Here is an 11,597-nt window from a genome sequence, read left to right as displayed (position 1 = left end):
ACACAGCTGAGATGCATCACCTGATGATCCAATCCCTGGGTGTAGCGCACAGCTGAGGCACATTCTCTGATTTACCAACCATCCCTACTTAAAGTGCTGGTAGACGCTCCTTTGTCACCAGATCATTGAGGTTGAAGTTTACATTCGATGTGGCCACGCATGTGATTCTGTCTACACTATGCTTCGCTCCGGCCCTGCAGCAACTCCTTGGACCTATCTTGTGTCTGCATTACTTCTCCTACATCCCCACTGCATTCACCTACCAGCCAGCTGTGGAGTGAGTAATCCTGACACTGTTAATCTGCCTGCCAGCTACAGTGCGAGTGCCCCGACTTTGTGTTTACCGGATTATCATCTATGGAGTGAGACTACCAGCTATGTTGCCCTCTCACCTGCCCAGTCCCAGTCTTCTGATCCTCCTGGTTCCTGCTGCTCTCCTGCCTATTCAGCCTCCACTGTTCAACCCTGGTCAGACCACATCAACCCCATTGACTTTGTCTTCTTCCATTTGCCTATATTTTATAATAAAGACTCTTTTCTACTAGTCCTCTTTGTCTCTCTCTCTTACACCTCCTGGCGAGAGACACCAACCCTAACAATTCGCTCCTGTTACCAATACCTCAGAAGGACAAAAGTAGGATGCCTGGGAAAAGTATGCCATGAATATTTAATTCCATTGATATTTCATGATTTGAATTTTGTCTACAATTAGTTTGCCTATTAAATTACTGTATGCATAGCCTTATCCTGTTATGCAGTAATTCTCTATTTAAGGAATAATATGGTTTTCAGCAAGTAAGATATTTTTGGATATATTCTTGTTTGTTTGTTTACTATGACTATTTTTTGTGATTCTTTCACACACTGATAATGTATTTTCTCTTATTAGGTATCAAGCCTTTTCACGGGTTGTACAGTATACCTTGATCTCTGGCCATTAACCTGGTGAAGATGAAACGTTCCCTTTTGCAATCTAACAAAAGGCTTTTAGGATCTATAATCCAATGTCTTTGCTTTTTACTCAAGATGGCTGTATGATATTTTTTTAGGATTTAAAATATTGTGCCATTTGTTCTGTGCCACCTTTGACAAATGCAAACAGAGCAAGAATGGCTCAAATTTTAATTAGCCAACCTGGCAGTCATGTTTCACCAGACCAGACCAGATAATGATTAGGATCCTGTGTTCCTAGTCACTCACATATTAACTGAGAAAAAAGAGAAAATTAATTACACATTTTCCCAGACTAGGGGATCAGTATCTCATCCTTGATTGCATAATTTTAAAACTCCATAATTATCTCCATAATTATTACGGAGAGGATGTAGATACATATGAGGTACAGTTTCTCCAGCAGACTGCTTCAAACTGAAGCAGGATGGACCTGAATTCACCTTTTAGTGGGACTTTCACAACCAAATTCTGTTTGAAAACATGTCATGAAGATCTAGAAATATAAGTTTTTTTAAGCAGCCCAACAGAATCAACAACTCAGTTTAGCAAACAGTAAATAACTGAACATCATAAGTTTGATGCAGTTCTCCCTACTCCCCACTCATCAACCCATGCTGTAAAGCCTACATTAAACATCTTTCACTTCATTTAGATAGAGAATTGTTTGGGGGTTGCCTGATTATATCTGTCTCGAGCATACACCATGCTTTTATCGGTATTTAACAAAGATTATCTTTAAATTGATGATTAACCTTTGTAATGCTGCATGCATTTTGAAAGGGGTTCGCTTGTCTTTATCACAGCCAAACAAAAGAGAAGCTGCATTATCGGTCAGGGAAACTTGAGGTTCTGAAAGCAAATGAGGCTGTGTTATCTGCCTGGTGCTTGGCTGGATAATGAAGACAAATCTTTAGACTAGAGAGTCATCTCATAATGAATCTGAACAGATGAATTATTTTGTGTTCTTAGCTTGCATCTTTTAATAAAACTTCCCTGAAAAGCAATTGCCACCCTTATCTTGCAAAGAAGCAGAATTTACTTGTGGGGATGAGTGACTGCCATTGTTTAGATGGCTGTATTAGGGAGTAATCAGACATTAAATGAATAATTTCTTCATATTTAACTGCCTAACTGGGGAAGTAATGGTTTAATTTGCTGGAGAATGAGTTTTCCCCTGTGGAGCATTTCTTGCATTAAATCATAGGCCAATGCGACTGGAGCTGTTGCTCTGGAATCATCAGTACTCATCTACAGTTGCACAAACCTCTCTGAGCCATGGCAGAGTCGAGCGCTTCTCTAGTGACTTCACTTGAAGACACAAAACACACCTTACAGCAGAGAAATTAAGAATAACAACTGATTTCTTGCTTTTGACACAAACACACCAGAAAATCCTCTTCTTACACCACCTGTTGCTCTCTGAGGGACTGGTGGAGCAATAGTTTTCAAATGCTACATTTTTAAATACAAGTACAGAATACTAGATTTGTTTTAAAAAAAATCTATAGATATGTATAGCAATGTATATTTCAAATGTTCATTAATCTGCTTATGATTTTCTTGATTTACCCAGTTAAATAATTTATTTGAATAAAAAAAGAAAATAAATAGATGCCCATCACAGTAATCTTAAAACCAAGATGCATTATTTAAATTTCTTGTTTTGGCCAATCAACAGTCCAAAACCCAAAGACATTCAATTTACTATTATCTAATACTTAAAAAATAAATAAATAAATATTCACATGTTTGCATGAAAATTACCTCATTAATAATCAACTGTTTAAACTGTTGCTTATTCATTTTCTGGCTGATGACTTGACTAGTCAGCTTCAGTCAACCATCAACATCCTTTCAAAACTACAAACCAGACAACATGAGTTCATTTTAGTGCCACCATGGCCAAACACCCAAACCAATTTCTCTGTACTTTTACATACAGTACAGAGATGAAATGAGGATGGTGTATTATTCTTTGAAACCTTATGTGTGGACATCAAATGCCATATCTAATCCCTAATGTACTTCAGACTTCTAAAGCTGATCTCAACCCACACCGTGTATAGCTATTGCAGTTAACTGGATGTAAAGAGGAAGGTTTGTGATAAACACTCCCTGAAGGTGAGGGCCAAATCCTCTCTGTTTTTTTACTGGGCTAAACTAGTCATCCCTATTACTGGAGCAGTTTTTCATCACCACCTCATTCTCGTGATCATACTTGATGAGATTTGATCTGTAAATATAAAAAATTAAAAATACCCTCCACAACATTTAGAAAAAGTATTTCCAATGTCTAAATATGTAAAGACATGTAAATTCAGCATGATTTGCATAAAATATTTACTTATGCTGAAACACAAGTTTAGACAAGATGCATCGCAAATCATCCACAATTTAATGTGCTGAACAACAAGAGGAAAAGCAGCTTTAAAACTACAAAGTATTTACAAAACATTTTAGGCTGTGTATTATTTGCTTAAATCCCATTTATGAGATAATGCAGCATTTTTTTGGCTTGTTTGTTTAGTTGATAAAAACTAAAAGCAAAACTGAAAATAATCATCATTATCCTTTTACACCCAAATTATCACTACTCATACTTATTAAATGACCAAACACTAAACATGCAAACATGCTCAACAGCTGTTATACACATACAGTAAATTCGTGGAAACAACAAATTATATAATTAAAAGATTAGATTTAGTAAATGTGGTATGAATAAAAAAGCTGATTTGACATGGACAGGACATGGATAAATAAATCTCAAAACATTCATCTCAGTATTCCATTTTCAGATTATCTTTAAGGTTACTCAGCTATTTAGTGCTGTGGTAGTAGTACCAAAGGATCTCTGCTGATTAGGTCTTTATATCCTATTTTATTCCTATCCAAGGAATGATACTTGATGCTGTCACAAACACAAAGACTGTATCGGAGGCATTAATGCAAAATGACCAATAAATATGATACACAGTATACAGAAAAAAACGTTTGTTACAGCTATGCTAAAAATATGTATGCTTAAATAAAGGAGCCCTATTCTTAACTGCCCTATTTTGAGAAACGTTTTATTTAAACACTTCAAGGAATATTAGCTATAAATGAAAATATAGATATATGAATTTTTTAACCAAAAAAAAAAAACATTCAAGCAATGTGGGAGTACATTTTCAGCCCTGAATATTGTCTCCATGTGTTTTCCTCAGGCTGCTTACACTAACAGCCTCCACCAAGTTAGAGCAGCGTGTATATAGCCTGAGAAGCAAAGTGTACAATATAAATGGTGTAGATGAAAATTTCCATTTAATATCATGTAAATTAATACAAGAGCATAGTAGTATAAGTCACGACCACAATATATGCCTTTGGAACAGTGTCAGCTTTTACAAAGACGGTGGTGTTTATGACAGGATCTTAGCTGAAACTGCATTACACTGTGCCATGTTTCCCTTCACTCTTTGTAACTTTGCTGAAAACTGCTGAATCACTTTATGAAAAGTAAAATTGCTTTACAGCATAAAACAAGACAAGGGGGCTTTCAAACTCAAAGTTTCAGGAAGTGTTCAGAGAGTGGCAGAGTCACCACTTTTATCCTCTTGCAGTAAGGTGACACCAGGGTGCGGGAAGGGGTAATAAGTAGGAATATCTTGCAACAGCATTTAATATGTGAAATGTGGTCATTAAGAGTGGTCCATAGATAGACTGCTAATTGCAATACAAATTGGTTATTTTGTAAATCCTTGCTTCTGTGAGCTGCAGTAATGCTGATTCACAGTTTAACATATTGTTCAGTGATGAGGCATTGCACTTTGAGGTAGGAAAAAGAGAGGTGTTCACGTAGCCATTCTCCTTCTCCTAGTCCAGAAACTCAGATTAAGTCTCATTCAGCACCATGGATAGCACCCTGCACATTATTAGAGATGTCTGATAAACCCTTTGTCAGTGGGTCATTAAGTGGTGATTAACACTGGTCAGATACTGTAGCTTTCTCTGGAGACTGGTGTGCCTTTTTTATTAAATGCTTACTGTAAAGAGTACTGTATACTTGTAAAACACCAGTCAGACTGTTTGGTAGTCACTTTTCTACATCAACTGTAGTTTAGTTCTGTAGAAAGCTTAACAATGGTTTGATCTGAGGGCCACTACAAGGTCATTTTTTTGACCTCTTCTGTGCTTAAACTAGAGATCAAAGCACAGATTTTATGCGCTTGCCTTTGTTAGGTGCCTGATCTTCCTGCAGTAAAACTAAATCAATCTCTCTATAAAACAAACTTTATATTTAGACAAACCCTGATCTTTGCCTTTAGAACAAATGTCAAATATTGCTTCTGGTGGTGGCAAGAGCATGAGCCAGGAGGACCGACCATTGCTTGACATTTTGTTCTCATGAGTAATCATCCGCTCCTGTAAAATTACTACCAGAGATGTGTAAAAAAAAAAAAACAAAGAAAAAGCATACAATAAAGGAAATTACTTTAGCTGCCTCACTAAGTAAAGCTGAATTAACATTACACAACTTGGAATTCATAAAGCAACATTCATAAAGTCATGTTTACAAATCCCTCTGCAGCTCCCCTTAATATCTTACAATATCTATGTTAACGGTAAAGGTCTTGGTGCAGGGAAATCATCTCATTAAAATATTACTTAAATATTCAGGCTACCAGACTGATTAGGAGTATATTTCACAACCAGAAATCTCATATCACTATCTGTTACTTTCCCTTCCCTCACAAAACCACACACACGCCCACACAAAATAAATTAATACATACAGTATGGTAGAGCAGAAGAATTTGTATCTAAACAAGTCTCACTCCACATGACGAGGCTGTGATCTCTCCAAAGTGGGAGATACCAGTAATCTACTGAATATGACAAGCAATGGGTGTGATATAAAAAAAAAGAATGTATGACACATAATCACCAGTAATAAGAGATGTGCCTGGCATGTGCCTACTCATCTGAGTCAAGTAGAGAACAAAGGTAATGAATAAATAACTTAGCCCATCATCAAGTGGAATGATAAATCTACTTCATAACACTTGCTTGCATGATAGAAGCGTCAGGTTTTTGTGAACCTCTTGATGAAAAAGTGGCCTGTGAAATGTGTTCAGTAGAAGGTGTCACTGCCCTCTGCTGCCTCCTCTTTCACCCACTCCAACCCTGTCTTATTATTTCAGAGCAGCAATAAATTAAGCAGGAAAAAAGCCTGTTGTGTGATTCTGCAGATTCCATGTGCTTTTAACAAGGCTTTCCTGAAGGCTCAATTTAAACTCTCAGGCTTTTGATGATGAAGACACAGCTTCCACGTGCCTGGCAATGACAGATTCATTACTGTTTTTGAATATTATGCTGTTGGTGGGTATCAACCCCTGAGAAAAAGGCACACAGCATATGGACCAAGGTGGCTGTGGCACCGGATCACTGCCTGCTGCACACTCATGAATTATGGAATTCGGCACAAATATGCAAATCTGGGCATTAGCCTAGTTATGCCCCTGTACTGTAAGTTACAGTAACTTATCTATTATGTATGAACCAAGGACTGGAGTGAAGAGTTCCTAGCAGGCAGCTTCATGGCCCTCTCAGTTGTTCACTTTTTCATGATGAAAGAGCATGAAAAGCAGGAGATATCTGTCGTACCAAAACATTAACATTCTTCTGCTCTGCATCTCCAAAAACTTGGGAGAATTAGAGCTTGCTTCCATGCTCAATTGCCAAGCTGCTTAAAACAACAATGGCTTCCACAGGATTTGGAAGCCTGGAAGATATGCAAGAAATAAGCATAAAGTTGTTGATAATACTCTAATTTGCCCCCACAAGGCTGATATGAAATGCTATTCTGATCAGTAATCAGTCCACAGGGGGAGGCAGACAGCAGATCCAGCCAACTCTATAAGCACACACAAGAATCAGTCTCTCTATGACATTATCATCACAATGCTGGATAAGTGATTGTACTCATCTGACCTAATCATGGTAGTGTAAATATCCAGAATCAAGCAGCCAGTAGAAGAATCCGCTAGCAGGTCAAACAGCTCATTCTTGAAATGAGGCGCATACTCTGCTCAGCCCAAGATGAACAGAGTGATCATTAGCTCGGATCAAAGTCAGTCATCAAGCACATGACAGCTGACAACCTCTATTTAACTGGGTGCACAGGAAATAATGATACCTGGTCCTCGTGAAGCCAGTTACTATGGTAACAAGAGGAAGCCAGTCCTTCACACAGTCCCATAGAAGTCAATTGTTCTGCTTAGTTTTAATAAGAGAATATTTACTGTTGTGAAAATTACATCTGAATTTTCCTCTCTTTTTGTGTAAGACAATGTAGGCTATAGAGATGTTACCGTGCATTTTTGTCCTGTGCACTTTTGCACATAATTGTGGAACAAGTGTGTAGGCTTCAGGCCACTTGGTGGGCAGCAGGTCACTGACATTTGAGAACCAGCATTACCTAGGAGATGTGCTACATTTACGTATATAGGAGATTTTCCCCTTTTGTTAGCAATTATACAACAGCATTTGCTGTAAAGTTTGTATTCCAAGCCAGGCTAACTAGCTTTGACCTGGAGAGTAGAAGACAACCAGACTAGGTTGCTAATGTTAGCACTGATTCCCACATTTGTCTCACATTGCACATAGGCAAGGAACTAGCGCGCATTAGTTGTCTTGCTGTCAAATGTGACAGCAAATGACCAGGCTGTTCACAGCAATAAGGAGTCTTCTGATCTCACCAGCTTGTGTCATGACTCAAATCACAACATGAAGTATAGTATAAAGCATGCAGAGTCACGGAGTAACACAAGACGTTTCACAGGTGGTCCTGAGAAACAGTCAGTCTCCAGCTGTTTAACTGCCTATGTGGCTGCTGAAATTAAAGTGATATTACAAACTAGAGTTAATGCCCTGGACCCCTGGAGAACATTAATACATGAGTGCTATCGCTACAGAAAAATACATACATTTATTTACCTTTCTCTTTTCTTTTTTTCTGTAAATAAATTTCACCAAATAAGCACACACATCAAAGCAAAACATCAAGAATAAATATTCAAATTTCTTAGCAAAAATTAATCTTCATTTTGGACTTCAGTGCAGAAATTAAGGTTTGAGATTACATCAGGCACATTTCCTAGCAGAAAACTCTGATTCTTTCATGAAAGCTCTTTAACTTCTCACAAGGGAGAGTCAACCAACCCCTCTAGCCACATAAAGTGAAACACTCTGGAATTAATTTGCATTCTTAACAAATATCCCTGTATGCTGCAGCTAATAATTTTCATCCTTTAATTCAATGAATATAACCTCATTAATCATTATTTACATTTTCTTGTTATTTTCGTTGCTCTTGATTAGAAAAGCTCAAGGAAAAGAAAATGGATTTTTGCTGTGTTGCTCCGCTCTCCCACCCCCCTCTTTGTTCAAGTGGAGCCAACTAGAAAAACTCCATCGAACAAAACATAAAAACAGAAAATTGTACACAAGAAACAGTTTCTCTCCTCGCCCCCTCCCCTTCCCACATGAAACTTTCCTCATATTATAGTGTAACATCCACTGGTGCTGTATATTTGTCCAGTCATACATCAATGAGACACCTTGAGGTTTCTTTGGAGATTTAGAAATCATAACGCCTCCCTGAACAACCATCATCTTTATAACCACACTCATAAACACTTACTGTCAGGAAAATCCTACCATCCAAACCGTTGCCTTCTCTCTAACTTTACCTTTACTTACACATATGGTTCCAGCCTGAATGAAAGCATACAAAATATCTACCTCATTAGTTGGGTATGAAAATAACATGTGACCCCTCTTTTATACTGTTTTTGTCCTTTGTTGTCTTTCTGTAACCATCATTTCTGAGCAGTATAATTTTTCACCTGAGAAATTACTTATGATTTTTTGTGTGTATTTATCGTTATATGCATCATTTTGCTACTTTTATCACACCCACACCTTGATTGAAAGTGTATTCCTTCATATTCTTCCTATATCTATCTTTTTGATATCTTGTGTACCCAAATTTAATTTAAAAAATTATTTACTCATGCACATTCACATAATGGTCTAAAGCCTGCTGAGTGCTGATAAAAAAAAAGCTCACTTTCAGGAGCATGATTGCTAAGTGATGCATATGACTAAGACTGTTAACAACCAAACCATTTTATAAGTCCCAATTTTAGCCATTGGACAAAGTGGAGCTGATGCTGAAAAAAAAACATGTTTCATTTGAATTTCATTTAAGAACTCATTCCGGTCAAACACTGGCTTCTGCCTTTGAGAAATCTGACACCAGCTCACATAAACCAACACCCACATGCTCATAATAAAAGGTAAATTGCACAACCTAATGCTGGAACAGGTAGATCTGATGCCAGATACAGGAGAAGTGAAGCTAGGGGGAAAACAATGTCACATCAAGGCTACACTTCACTAAGCACAGGAGAGTGGCAATTATCATTAGCTGCACTTGTCTGATGAGATCTAAGCTGTAACTCCAGCATATGCTTTAACGCCAAGACACAGTGCGAGCTCTTTCAGTTGTCATCCACCAGCTTTCTGCACTACAACTTCTGTGAATGTCTGCCTTAACTCCCCTTTGATTCGCCTTTAACCACACCAACTTATACATTTCATTCAAAACTTTGAATGCCTCAAAAGTGTTCATGAGAAGTTGATTTTATATGTCACAGCCAGTAAGCTCTCCGGAAGAGTGTACTCCTGGGAGCTTATAAAGATAATTTATTAGATGTAGCATTTTAATTAGTCTGATCGATACGCAGGATTTAATGTGAACTGCAGGAAAAAAAAGACAAGGCACTCATTTCACATGGACGAATGATCTTTTTTCAAAATGTCAGAGAATCGGCTCGCTGCAAGGCCATGCTCGATTTATTCTTGCTTAATAATTGATAGATTAATCACTCGTGAATTCAAAAGCATAAAACATCCTTTTGTCAGAGGCTGGAGATCCAAGTGTTGCGTTAAAGGGTGTGTGTGGAGACGCTGTATCGTTCAGGAGCAGCGTTTTTCCACACAGACAAACTAGAGGAAATCTTTAGAGAAAATTGGGTTACCTCGCACGAGTGGGTCGGTGAGGATCTCAGCGCGCCTCTTGGGTTTGGGCTGATCTCGGGAAGGAAAGGTGGCGATGATCCTGAACCACGGAGCGCACTTTTGCACACCGTCTGTCCACATAGAAGAAGAGCGCTCGTCTCTTCTCGGCCGCTCTCATCACCGATTCATTTGAAAGCAGACACCGGAAGAGGGAATGGAGCCCTTGTCTATTCAAAGTGGATAGGTCGAGTCCGTCTCTGACTCAAGAAGACGAGCCTGTGTATTAAAACGCGGGTAGAGTTGTGCCCGAGCCGCTGCTTTGCGTAGCGGACTGAAGGGAGCAGGGAGGAGCCGTCTGCCGTCAGATGATCAGGACAAGGTGCTCTCTTCACTGATACTGTGCAGTCCTCAGCCTAGCACAGATGCTGTTCTGACTTTAACACAACAATCCCCATGGAGTCATCGACTTTCAACGGGGAATACTACTTACACGAACACCCTTATTTCTAAGAGTAGGCTATAAAGAGAGTATAATAACTATTTATTATTTCAGCTTTAATCTAAATATGACAGATGGGCTTTACCAAAGCACCCATACCTAATGACCAAGCAGATTATATTAAACTGCGTCTATAATGTCTGATATGACTGGGTATTAATATCAATGAGAAAATGAGACATGTTAAAATGCTGCGCTAGTATAATTCCACATGGAAATGCTGGACTGCCAGCAAAAGATTGCCAGGGCATCACAAACTATCACACCATCATAACCCACAGAAGATTAAAGGTACAGTCCACAGATTTCAGAATTTGGGGGGGCGGGGGTCAACTAAATCATTTCATTACGAGGATAAGGGCGCATATTTTCAGATGGCATTTCCAGGAAGACATTAAGACACTCTTTTGGGCAACATGAAAAGTGTCACAAATTGTTGTTTAACGAATGAAGAAAGAGATCCAGTAAGAGAACTTTAAACCCTGCTTGCTTTCTCACCTCCCCACATCTGAGTAATCTGGTGTGAAGTGGGTGTTAATGTCTAATAATCTGTTTTGGAAAGAAACAATTGGAAACAGCCCAATAATGTTGGAGCTACAGTGACCTTTTCCCTCTAAGGGAAAAAGAATGAAGAAAAAACACTGCCATACCTAGTCACATCTGCACCTTTGCATCATTACTGTTAGACGCCTCCACTCATTCAGATTTTCTTTAATTTGTCACTTAGTGTGCATATATTACATAGAAATGGGTGTGTTATTGTATTAATGTGGTACTGTACTGCACATTGTAAGGCAGCATTTAGACAGTTTCTCTTGCCCTTTATACATAGGTCCACGTTATACTTGTCTCAAAAGTGATTGATATTTTTTCCGTACCCAATGGAAAGGAAACTTTAAACTCCACTTTAAAGCAGTCTAAGATGAACCTATGCTCATTAACATAAGCACATTACCAATCTTCAGTTATTCCTCCTTTCACGGTTAAACAACTGCTTGAGTTGGTAAGTTTAAAAACAGACTCATCACCTCACAGAAGGGTGCTTATGTCTAAAAAAGACAAAGCTCTTTTACAA

At 38.3% G+C, this 11,597-nt stretch overlaps 1 protein-coding gene across 1 annotated transcript in view; it reads right to left on the bottom strand.

Moving 5' to 3' along the window:
- hs3st1l1 (heparan sulfate (glucosamine) 3-O-sulfotransferase 1-like1) overlaps nucleotides 1-10,396 on the bottom strand; it is a 25,440-nt gene extending 15,044 nt beyond the window's left edge. The window contains exon 1 of the mRNA XM_020601454.1: nucleotides 10,044-10,396. The gene's annotated coding sequence lies outside the window, so the exon portion shown is untranslated. The remainder of the gene's footprint in view (nucleotides 1-10,043) is intronic.
- Between the last annotated feature and the right edge of the window lie 1,201 nt (nucleotides 10,397-11,597).

The sequence above is a fragment of the Monopterus albus genome, unplaced genomic scaffold, assembly GCF_001952655.1.
Source record: "Monopterus albus unplaced genomic scaffold, M_albus_1.0 scaffold3.1, whole genome shotgun sequence".
NCBI classification, from domain to species: Eukaryota; Metazoa; Chordata; class Actinopteri; order Synbranchiformes; family Synbranchidae; genus Monopterus; species Monopterus albus.
The sequence above is the reverse complement of the archived record's forward strand: the minus strand, read 5'-3'. Positions and strand labels throughout refer to the sequence as shown.